The 9981-nt window shown below is 46.1% G+C and overlaps 1 long non-coding RNA gene across 1 annotated transcript; it reads right to left on the reverse strand.

Annotated features, from left to right (window-relative positions):
- Window positions 1-7644: 7644 nt before the first annotated feature.
- On the reverse strand, window positions 7645-9254 carry LOC106810230. Its single transcript, XR_001393981.1, has 2 exons — window positions 8993-9254; window positions 7645-7962 (listed from the first exon to the last, which is right to left on the reverse strand). It is a non-coding gene; the product is annotated as an uncharacterized LOC106810230 (long non-coding RNA).
- Window positions 9255-9981: the final 727 nt, after the last annotated feature.

Here is a 9981-nt window from a genome sequence, read left to right on the forward strand (position 1 = left end):
TGTGTGTGTGTGTGTGTGTGTTGGGAGGGGGGGGGATTCGCACATGAGATGTGTTCGCTGGCGGCTAGGAACAGTTGTTAGCTGGGAGTGTTGTCAGTCGGTTAGCGAGTTGTTACAGCAACCAAGCGATAGATAGATACTTGATCTAACTGAACACTCCGAAGTCTCACCTCCGAGGAAAAACGGCACCTTCTGTTTCGCAAAGTCGCCCCATTACACGTAGTAAAACAGAAGTGCGTGTACATTTGACGTGAGCTCTCTCTGCGAACATAGTTCTCTATATGCCATTAGCCAACAGTGATTAATGTTCAAATTCGTTTGTCACTTCATCGAACCAAGGCATAACGGGGAACCCAGGGCGTGAAGCTGCGAACACAGTGAATATTATAGACCGGATTTTACCAAGCACACATGCTGTCTACCCGCCCGGCTCCACTTTGAACGTGTAACAACGGTCGATGAAAATTCGCTTTGCAGTCAACGGTGACCGACGCACGAACGCCATCTTCCGGAATATTAATATAGGCATAGAGGGGAACCCAGGGCGTGATGCTGCGAGCAAAGTGAATAATATAAATATGATTTTACCAAACTCACGTGCTGTCGGCCCGCCCGGCTCCACTTTGAACGTGTAAGAATGGCCGAAGAAAATTCTCTTGGCAGTCAACGGTGACCGACGCACGAGCGCCATCTTCATGTTCATTAATATAGGCATAGCGGGGATCCCAGGGCGTGCTGCTGCGAACAAAGTAAATATTATAGATCGGATTTTACCAAGCACGCGTGCTGTCGGCCTGCCCGGCTCCACTTTGAACGTATAAGAAGGGCCGAAGACTGTTATCTTGGCAGTCAACGGCGGCCGACGTCGGAGCGCCTTTTTCATGGACATTAGCATAGCGGGAAATCCAGGGTGTGATGCTGCGAGCAAAGTAAATATTATAGACCGGATTTTACCAAGCACACCGGCTGTCGGCCCGCCTGGCTCCGGTTTGAACGTGTAAGAATGGCCGAATAAAATTTTCTTGGCAGTCAACGGTGACCGACTCGCGAGCGCCATCTTCCTGAATATTAATATAGGCATAGCAGGGAGCCCATGGCGTGATACTGCTAGCAAGGTGAATATTATAGATCGGATTTTACCAAGCACACGTGCTGTCGGCCCGCCTGGCTCCGGTTTGAACGTATAAGGACGGCCAACGGAAATTCTTTTGGCAGTCAACGGTGACCGCTGCACGAGCGCTATCTTCATGTTCATTAATATAGGCATAGCGGGGATCCCAGGGCGTGCTGCTGCGAACAAAGTGAATATTATAGATCGGATTTTACCAAGCACGCGTGCTGTCGGCCTGCCCGGCTCCACTTTGAACGTATACAAACGGCCGAAAAAATTATCTTGGCAGTCAACGGCGGCCGACGTCGGAGCGCCTTTTTCATATACATTAGCATAGTGGGAAACCCAGGGCGTGATGCTGCAACCAAAGTGAATATTATATATTGGATTTTACCAAGCACACGTGCTGTGGGCCTACCCGGCTCCACTCTGAATGTATGGCAACCGCTGAAGAAAATTTTCTTGGCAGTCAAATGGCGACCGAAGTCGGAGCGCCTTTTTCATGTACATTAGCATAGCGGAGAACTAAGAGCGTGATGCTTCGAGCAAAGTGAATATTATAGACCGGATTTTACCAAGCACACAATAATCAATGATTGTGCATCGCAAGCCTCTTCACAGACTACTTTGGAAACATAAAGAAACACGCGATCTGTTCCGACCAGTTGTTGCAGCAACAGTGTTATTTATACTTGTTATATTTTTTCTTCATGTTGTATAACACTGTGTTGTACTGTATCACTCAGAAATTTTATTAATTTAACTGCTCTACACTACTGCATTTATCAGATTTTTTCTCCATGAAAAAAACTGTCTTCAGTACATATATTTGTATTTAAATTACATGCAATAAAGATTTAATAGTAAAGTAAGAATTATATTGATTATTTACCAAAAATAATAAATGGACACGAGTCAACCCGAAGCGCACCGGCTAATGCCGTGATCCGCACTTTGGAAATAATAAATAATAATTAATAATAATAATAATAATAATAATAATAATACGAGAACTCAAGTATTGCAATGGTATACAAATATGGTACACGTCACACAGGATACAACGTACACAATGTTTAGGTGTGGCCGCATCTGTAGGCGCTTATATATCAGCTTAGCATTAATTCCGAACGAGGGAAACCGCTTCCGTCCGAACCAGAAATTTGCATAGTGGATCAATGTTAAGGACGAATGAAATTTATTATGCCGAAAGGTGACCTATAATGATCCGAAAATGGAGTTAAATGTCGTATGTTTTGAGCAATGTACACTTGAATATTATGATTACACATAATTATAAATTCAGCCGGAGCAGAACCTCCTATTTAAATATTTTAGTAGTGTTTTAAAAAACAAGGAACGACAGAGTGAAGAATTTTGTAGGCTCGAGCATGCAACCTGTTCTTGGCATCTCTATTCGCACCGGGTTAGTGTCTAGCAAAGGCGGTCGAGGAATATGGGAGCTAACAGCGGCGGAAGTGGTAGTCCACTGAATAATCAATAAGTCCAACCCAATAAATACGCGCGAAAACTATACGCGAAGAGAGTTGCACGTGATCGATGATCAGATCCTCCACCAATTTGTTTTATTGCGTAGATACGCTGTTCGCTGGAGGGGAGGGGGTGCTTCTTACAGATGATCCTTTGTACGTCTCTCAAATCAATCTATGTACAAGCCGCAGATAAGGTGATGGAAACCACGGATGACTTTCATTGTATACATAAGGATGTGCATCAGTATTTGAATGTCCCCAACCCGTTCTGCACAGATAGGGCACTGCAGTTTATTTATTTTAAATTAAAACCACCAAATACCAATCTCCCTAACCGTATTACCAATGCTAGCCGTGACCTACAACCTAAGCTCTACATCTAACAACTAGGCATTCGTGTGTATAGTGAGTATACTTCCATTATTATTATTGTTACCTGTCCGCCAAGGGGTTGGCAGGAGGTTTGTTTTTAACGCTGCGTTGTGTTTGTTGGTTTGTGGTTTGTGCGTTTTGTGCGTTTGTGTACAGCCTAACAAACAGAAGTTATGGACGATTGTCATAAAATTTTCAGACTAGGTCAGACATGGCCTTAACTTGGATGATTAGATTTTGTGTGCGATCCGGATCCAATTAATTAATATAAATTTTTAGGATAGGTCAGAAATGGGGTAACTAGAATTATTACATTTTGGTAATTGATCCGGATCTCAAGTTAATTATTTAATATTAATTAATTTTTCTCACAGTGACAGAAATTGAGACTGCGCTTGGCGGAGGTCTTGCGCTCTCCGAGTGCTCTAGTTATTATTCATTATATCTATTATTTTATTAATGTTATATATTAGGTATATAATAATTATATATTATATATATATAATAATAATATATCATATAATAATAACAAATAATAATATGTTTTTTATGTTATTATTATTATTATATATTTATATTAGTGTTTCATCGCATCACTCGGCTGCGAATATGTAGCCTCCAATCGGATGGATTCCTGCTTCCGCTTCGGCTTCTGTGGCACTGCGTAGAGCACAGCAGCGCCCTCTTTGTTTGCTTTCCAGTGCTGCCCGGTGGCGCCCCCGCGCCGCTGCGTCGGTGCCACGTCGTTCACTTCGGCGTACACAGCCGACGACCTGTCCCCTTCGCCACGGTTGGCGGTGGCGCCCCCACGTCGCTGCGTCGGTGCCACGTCGTCGACTTCGGCGTACACAGCCGACGACCTGTCGGCGTCGCCACGGCCGGCCGTGGAGCGCTTCGCGTCGTACGGCTCTGTGTACACGGGCGAGGAACGCCTGCCTTCCAGCGTAGAAATCGCCGCGCTGTCGTCTGCTTTGCGCTCGAAGCAGACGATCCTCTTCGCGCGCGCGTACACGACGGCGGCGACGACGACGATGATGATGATGACCAGGGCAACCAGCAGGAGGGCGATGAGGACCGTAGGGGGGCGCTGCTGTTCGACACGCGTCGGCGGCAGCGCGACGCACGTCTCGTTGGTGGTCGTCACCGACGCTGACGCGACGGTCGCACGACAGCAGAGCTGAGCGTCGTCGTCATCGTCGGCTCCGCACGTGTAAGTCAGGTTGCTCGTCGTCGTGTACGTGCCGCCTCTAGCGCCCACCTCGTCGGCGCTCTCCGCTAGCGACGTGACGTCACGCCCGCCGACGGTCCACGCGAGCAACGCGCGCGGGTGGCTGTCGCTGGCGACGCAGCTCGCCACCACCGTGGCGGAGGCGCCACCGGCGCTCACCACGTTCATCGTGAAGTTCGTCGGCGGCACGACGACGGTCACCGTCGCGACGGTCGAGTTGATCTCGGCTCCCCTCGTGTTCCGCCACTGACAGTAAAACGTCTGACCATCCTCGGACAAATCCAGCCCGCTCAGCCAGATTGAATAGTCGCCCGTGGTGCTGTTGCCAGCGGACGTGTAGCGATCTTCAAGTAGCCGCTCCCTGCCGTTGAACCACGACGCGTACGTATGCGCTCCGTTGTCGGCTCCGTAGCTCATGTCGATGCGACACTTCAGCAGCACGCTGCCGCCCTCGACGCCTGCCGACGACGTCGGCTCCTCCAGGAACGGCCACGGGGAGGCGTCGGCTGCCGACGTCGTCGTCGTCGCGCGTGCGGCGAGACACAACGCGACGATCGTCCACACGTATGACGTCATCATGCGGACGGTGACGTCGGCGCGTCACTGACGACGAACGTGAACCTCGCCACGCGACGAGCGCCTGGGGTTTTTGTTCGTTACGGATCGATTATCGATCCGTAATCTATTAGATGATCGATGCTTTTCCGCGAATTCGGATTACGGTCATCGAATAGCATTTGTCTTCGCCGTTAGAATGGTGTCAGTGACACGGTAAAGTGAGTAACACATGTCGAATATTAGCGAGCTGGCGCTTGCTATATGAATGCCACGCTATAATGGTTTCCAAGTCAGATATAAGCTCTTTTTCAGATATGTGAGAAGCTAACAGAACAGACGGCGTTTTCGTTCTGCTTGGAAATAGCTGTAGCCGATGTATGGTTCGCAACCAGTGAGCACTGTGTGTTATTCAGGAAGTATGATTTCACCGGAGACACCTGACCGGAAACCCTATGTTGCTGACAGACAGTACTCGTATCTATCGCCTAGACTAGCTGCCTTCTGTAATCGTTGAGAAACTTACTTAATACATCAAAATCTGTCATGGTTATTGCAATATATATATATAATATATATATATATATATGCAAAACCCTGCATGGCGCATGTAATATTTGTGTATCGTTGCAGCATCATATTGTGTGACTACGTGCGCGCCTGAATACGTGCTTATACATATATATCAAGAGCTAATAATACCTAATACCTAACAGCTAATAATAAGACATTGACCCTATGAGCGTAAGACATAGAACCGTTCCCATGCCCGAGGACAAGGGCCACACCGTCGCAATAGCATACGGAGCAAGTTGGCTGACCGCATTTTAGAGTGATGGTTTAGCAAGGAATACGCGCGACATATATTGAAGAGAAAAGACAGACGTGTCGCGTGTCAGGGTTTCTTTTAGAGGGAAATAAAATTCCAGAGTCGGGCAATAGCATACGGGCACGAGTGCTGCATTGATGATTTTTATAGAATGTTCCCACGGGAAAAGCTCGTAGTGAATTGCACGTTTTTGGCAACAGACCTGCGTTTCCGGAGAAAAAACAAACAAATTTCGAACGCCGTTGAAATTTCCGAAGCCCAACCTGCAGGCCAACCGACAACAAATACACGGCGTGGGTCGTGGGTGGCGCCACCCCACCACCCACGCGGGACCTGCTAGCTCGCACTGCATCGCAAAGTAATGAGCTTGTACGTATGTAGGGATACATAAAGCTTCCCCCTAGTCACTCATTTCTGCCTCCTAATCACTCATTTCTGCCTCCTAATCACTCATTTCTGCCTCCTAATCACTCATTTCTGCCTCCTAATCACTCATTTCAACATATGTATTTATGTATACATCCACTTGATACATCAACAACTAGAACACTCGGAGAGCACAGACCTCCGCCAAGGCAGCTGAATTCTCTCACTGTGAAAAATTTAATTGATTAATTAATTAATTAAATAATTAATTGGATCCGGATGACGACCAAAATGTAATCAATTTTAAGTTACCCTATTTCTGACTTATACTGGAAATTTAATTAATTAATTAATTAATTAATTAATTGGATCCGGATCACCACCAAAATGTAATGAATTCTAAGTTACCCCATTTCTGACCTATCCTGAAAATTTTATGATAATCTGTGCATAAGTTTTTTAGTTAGGCTGTACACAAACCAACAAACACACGCCGATGAAAACATAACCTCCTGCCAACCCCTTGGCGGAGGTAACAAGCAATATTACACTTGATTCAGAAATAGTCGCTACTTACAACTAGCTTGTTACCGCCATCTATCGGCGAGAAAGACTAAGAGTGGATATATTTACGGATAATCCGAAAAATTTTGCGAAAATCGGCTCGCAAAAGGTCGAAAACGTTACCGCCAGACGTGGAATTCCACGTTAAAACGCTTATTCTTCAACGCGTTCGCACCAACGCTTGATAAATACAACGCAATGGCGATCACTCGCCTTCGTCTCATCCTGGACATAGCGGAACACATGCTGCATGGAAAGCAAGGAGCACTGGAAAAGCAGGGAAAACAAGGAAAGCAGGGAGATCTCTTAGAGTATGTCGTTCATCGCGTTCGCGTCCGGATCGCTGACGTCACTATCGTACGGCGACTCCGCGTCTTCCCGTGACGTCACCGGTTCCGGTTCCACGCCCTTTTCTAGCGTGAAATACGGATTATCCTTGTTATCCCCCGCCGCCGCCGCCGTCGCTGCTGCCGACTCGCTTGCTAGCGGCGACTGTCCCGTCGTCACATACCTCACAGACATGTCGCTCGTCTGCCGCGGATATGACATCAGGTCCGGCAGTGTTTTTCCCGTCGTCGCCATGTACGTAGGATCGTCATCAATAGTTGCGTACATCGGTTCTAGTGCGTAGGCGGGCGGTGGCTGCGAGCGCTGACGGTGGTGGAGTTGACTGCTGCGGTAATACGGTGTGCATCAGATAAATACAGTATATCTATATATATAAGTATAGTAATCCACCTAGCTAGCCACCGCCGCACATAGACTCAGGAAGTGCCGCAGGTTCGATGAAAAGATTTTTCGCCTCCCCAGAAAAAACGGGCCGGTTACGGAATTCTAAAATGAGAATGTGCATATTGCTCCCTCCCTTGCCACGCGCACCCTTGCTATCAGGTATGAATGTGAATGATGAATGGTTCTACATACTGCAGGGCGTGTGTAATATATTCAAATCTTTGCAGCCGTGTGCATCTGTGAAAGCGCCAGTGACATCCTGCATTATTTTCTCCAGGGCACAAATGTATGAGTTTACTCACAGCGTAAGAGTTTAAACCGAGCGAGATTGGATTTCTGTCATGGGCGAAAATATTGTTAACAATGTAAGAATGCAACCACGTAAAGGCGTAAATTCTGATTTCAGGTTTTTATTGTATCGAAAATTTTATTCTCGTATAATTAGCACTATATTCGACAACGCAATTTATCAACTGCGTGCGACACATCAAATATACACAGCCTGTAGACTCTTGTTCAGTACTTGGCCAATACATTACTTCACTATCGATGTTCTACTGGATTTCTCGTAGCCACTACACTCGTCATATTACGAACGGTCCAACGATGCAGATGATCTCTGATCATCGCTACGCGGTTAGCTCTTCTGCGTCGTGTTCCAGCAGTTCCTTATCCTTGAGCTTGGCTAAACGCTCTCTCTCCGGCCGAACGTCTGTATGCAGAGAAAAGTAGAACCTATATGCCTATACACTTGTCATAACCAGCTAACGTATAGTGTGTACGAGGTTTAAGGATGGGTTTCACAAGTTTAAGGTAGGTACTTCCATTCTAAACTCTGATGTTTGTTAAGTTGAGGTGATAAGCTAGATACCACTTTCAGTGGAGTATGATAATTGCCTACCCACTAGAAATATACGATGAAATATAAAATAAGTATAAATGACTCCAGAGCAAAAGTAAACCCCCATGTAGTCACCCACAGAAGCCTCCATCCTACCAGACTCGCACCTACCACACTAAGCACACAGACTTAGATCTACAACTCTCGTTACCTCATCTGAACCACGAAATTTAACCACGAAATTTACCCCCCCCCCATTTCTTCAAGGACTGATCAGGCTACAACCCAGGAAGTGTAACAAGGCAGTGAGAGATGACTAATTCATGTGCAAGCTGGATATATGAGTCTGACAGTCATCTCACTGGTCCACAAGGCCCACGTACTATTCTATACTCACACACAAGAGATACTGCTACGTTTTCACTGACAGGCCCCTACTCTATACTCACATGCAAGATAGTGGTATGTTCCCGCTGACAGGCCCCTACTCTATACTCACATGCAAGATAGTGGTAATACTGTGGTATGTTCACACTGAAGGTTCCCCACTCTACACCTCCCATACCTAAGATACTGGTATGTTCCTGCTGACAGGCCCCTACTCTATACTCACATGCAAGATACTGGTATGTTCACACGGAAGGTCCCCCAGGCCCACTCTACACTCATACACGAGTTACTGATATGTTCACAGGCCCACCTCTCTATACTCAAACATGAAATACCGGTAAGTTGCCACTGTATTGGTAAGTTGCCACTGTATTGGTAAGTTGCCACTGTATTGGTAAGTTGCCACTGTATTGGTAAGTATAAGCTACTTTAACCAAAGGCCTCACAGTTCTATATATACACACACAGATACTACTACATTCACAGAAAAAGCACTCCTCTCTATACTCACAGGCGAAATACTGGTATGTCTGATAAGCAATCATTCCACTGCACACAACAGTGAGTCCCATGAGACCAGAGACGACGGTCTTGTGAAGAACGTCAGCGATCATGCGTCCATTCCACCTTCTGGCCATGGCTTTGTCACTGTGCAAAGTTGACCCTGGGTCTGGTCACCGGATAAATGCAATGCTTGGATGTACGACGGAGTGAAGAGCTCCGCAACTTGAGTGGATCAGCTGGAGTGTACGGTCTCAGCTAGGTCTGTAAAAAGTAATGGCAATTATGGATTAATTAAGTTTTAGAGTAGGGAAGAGAATCAAGTATCTGAATATTAATCATTTTCAGTATTTTGTCACGATATCTTAACAAGCTATAGGCTATATATAGCACTATTTGTATTGTGAGAGGCAGTCGGCGTCTGAATTCAGTGATGTACTGACTACTGTCGCTGGTAATTCCCTCGGTTACTACCAGTGTCAGTGACCACAGGCACTTGAACGTCTCAATAAAATAAAAAAATGTAAACACGAAATGTATTTACTACCAGTCTTAATGTTTTCTCTACTCTATGTCGCCTATTATTGCCGATAATTACCCGTAAATGCGGTGAAATGCTCATTCTCACACAAGTAACCGCACGCGTCGCCTGTGCCAAACAACATGGATAAAGAAAGGTAGGAAAGCGTGATCGCAAAATTCGTTCGACGCTCGCTTCATTTCAACACTTCACAGACACGAATACACGATCCAAAGCTTCCATCTTGGTATCTATGTTAGCTAAATGTTCACGTTGTTCGAATTATACACTCTGCCCTTTGTCCTTGCTACTCCGCAGAGATATCTCGTGCAATCCTGCAGGAAATGTTCTCTCTGTGAAAATGTAAAGAGAATGTAAAGAGGACGTATCATCCAAAAATCCCTAATGGCACTACTTTGATCGATCACTGTAGTCGTGTGTGTGCGACGTCATGCCCGAGCGCATTATGCTTGGCTTGA

Source organism: Priapulus caudatus, unplaced genomic scaffold (assembly GCF_000485595.1).
Source record: "Priapulus caudatus unplaced genomic scaffold, Priapulus_caudatus-5.0.1 Scaffold421, whole genome shotgun sequence".
Taxonomy (NCBI): Eukaryota; Metazoa; Priapulida; class Priapulimorpha; order Priapulimorphida; family Priapulidae; genus Priapulus; species Priapulus caudatus.